This window comes from Anarrhichthys ocellatus, unplaced genomic scaffold (assembly GCF_004355925.1).
Source record: "Anarrhichthys ocellatus isolate YVR2014 unplaced genomic scaffold, GSC_Weel_1.0 scaffold21, whole genome shotgun sequence".
In the NCBI taxonomy this organism is placed as follows: domain Eukaryota; kingdom Metazoa; phylum Chordata; class Actinopteri; order Perciformes; family Anarhichadidae; genus Anarrhichthys; species Anarrhichthys ocellatus.
In genome coordinates, this window is record NW_022280051.1 from 6,071,301 (window position 1) to 6,073,683 (window position 2,383).

Genomic DNA, 2,383 nt, shown 5'->3' on the forward strand with positions numbered 1-2,383 from the left:
CCCCCCGAGCTCCACCATCAGCCGGAGGCAGGAAAGCGCTTTGTAGGAAGTCATTAAAAGCAGCGTTGCTGCTGCTTATGTTGACGTTGCATCACTGCAGGCTTTGTTTTACATCTAAAATAAGCTCCGATACAAGAAGTATAATAAGTTAGAAGTTACTTCATCTCACTGAGGCACAAGATCACGTTCATTCAGAGTAAAGCTGCGTTTAGACCGTTAGTCTGACGGAACAAGACCTTCTTGTCTAGTCATGGTTAGATACTGGTTGCAGGAGTGTGAGATATAACATTCTGTGATGATATACGTCATGTTTTATGTATTGTGATGTAGTACTTTTATAGGGTGGGCCGATGGCAGGAAGTGACGGAGATGAGGGTTGACGTGTAACATAATCGGGGTTGTTGAACTTTAAATAGAAACACGAGGTCTTACTGCTTGTGGAAAGTTTCTATTTTGAATATTCACGTAATTGAGCCACAGTAGTTTCAGGTCACGTCAGTTTAAAGCTGATTCACCTGTGATGCTGTTTGTCCTGACAGTAATCTGTGTGCGTTTGGTTGTGCGTTTGTATTTGTCCATTAGCAATGGATTGTGTGTGTGTGTGTGTGTGTGTGTTATCAGTGTAGCGTCCGAAGGTTGTGTTTGCAGTAGAAGCAGGTGTGTGTGTGTGTGTCCTTGACCGTGTTTGTTCAGATAGGTGAAGCAGATAAAGGTCTGAAGCTTCCTGACATCCACTCTTTACTTTCTCTTCACTAATCCTCCTACATTTGAACATCATTCAACTTTAGTCCACTCTCTCAAAATTCCCCCGAAATCCATCTATCTTGTATTTTGAAAAGTTTTACTTCCTGTTTTGCTTCCATTGAATTCAATGTTTTCACAGTTCCTCTGATGCGTGTCACCTTTGCTCCCTTCCTCTCTCCCACGTGAATCATTCCACCATCACTTCTTCGGCTCTTTATCTTTCCTGCTGCTCCTCTGTTTGTATTCCTCGTCCTCTCAACCTTTCATTTTCAACTTGACCTCTCGGTCTCCATATTCCGTCCTGTTTGACACGAGTCTCGAGCTAAACAGACTTTGGAGGAAACGTGGCCGTTAACAGGTTTATTGGTCTCTTAAAGGGCCAGGCCGCTGATTGTACTCCTGTAGTTCAGTGTATTATAAGGAGTGTCTCTCTGTGTCTCTGCAGGAAGCTTCAAACAGAAAGCCGACATTACAAACAAAGGGAGCGTTCAGGAGGCAGGAAGTGTTTAATGAACTATGCTTTTGAGTTGCATTATGGGAAACTTTAGTGGCTCCAGTGTCCATTTTTATCTTTTTCCCCCAAAATCTGTCTCTTGTGAGTTACCCGACTTCATAGAAGTAACAATTTCTGAACAGTTGTATTCATTTATCTTACTTATATATTTCACTGTAGATTCTGCAGCGTGAAACCGAAAATGTATTCTGAATTTAAGCAGCTTTAATTTAAATGATTTCCAATAAAACAAATCCTCCTGAATTTGAGCCATTAAAAGTCACAGAAATACCTAAAAAATAGACGATGCTAAATATATAATCAAGTATCTGTTTTCTTAGTGGGTGATGGACTTAGCGCTCTCATGTGACGCTCTGGTATGTGGACCGCTTCCAGTCTTCATTACCTCACTGGGGGATTTCTGACTTGATGGAAGACGGCACGCTGACGTGATCTTCGGCTGTGGGAGTTTCCAGCGTTTCATTTCAGTCTGTGTTGGTGGTCGGGGAGAAAAGGTGACTCAGGATTCATAAAGCCTGCACAGCGACCTCTCTGTGCTTCTATTACTGACAGAAGGGAGATCTATTCTCATTACTACTGGTGCATGAAGTTCAGCAGACTGTCGGAGAGTATTTAGAGGTGTGTGTGTGTGTGGGCTCTATAATTAAGATGGCATGTCGTCTACTGAAGGCTGCCTTCACACCTGGAGTGTGGAGTCCACCGCGGTGCAGTGTGTGAGGAGGAAACGGGCCTGAAACACGAGGCTTCGTGAGCTTTAAGGAGTCTGGAATCGATTCATCGTCGATCAGTCAGGATCGGCTGATTCGTCATTTAAATGTTGTCGGACAAAACGAGACGCGTCGATGTTCTTTTCAAAACATCTCGCGGTCTGATGGAGGATCTTGAGTTCTGCAGAAGAAGAAGTGATTTCTCTAACTTGTTGTGGAATAATCAAGGTAATAATTTGCACATCAGTCATTTTTTTACATCAGCTTCATGTTCAGCTGTGGAAGCAGAGAGAAGACTCGCACTCATCTGCGTCAGAGTGAGATCGCACCATGAGCCTCTGTCTCTGGCATCTCATTGACACTGCTGTCTGTTTGCTGAGGTGTGTGTGTGTGTGTGTGTGTGTGTGTGTGTGTGTGT

At 43.5% G+C, this 2,383-nt stretch overlaps 1 protein-coding gene across 1 annotated transcript in view; it reads left to right on the top strand.

Annotated features, from left to right (window-relative positions):
* Window positions 1–17: 17 nt before the first annotated feature.
* Window positions 18–2,383, top strand: part of plxnb2a.3 (plexin b2a, tandem duplicate 3) — a 92,845-nt gene continuing 90,479 nt past the window's right edge. The window contains exon 1 of the mRNA XM_031859248.1: window positions 18–2,193. The gene's annotated coding sequence lies outside the window, so the exon portion shown is untranslated. The remainder of the gene's footprint in view (window positions 2,194–2,383) is intronic.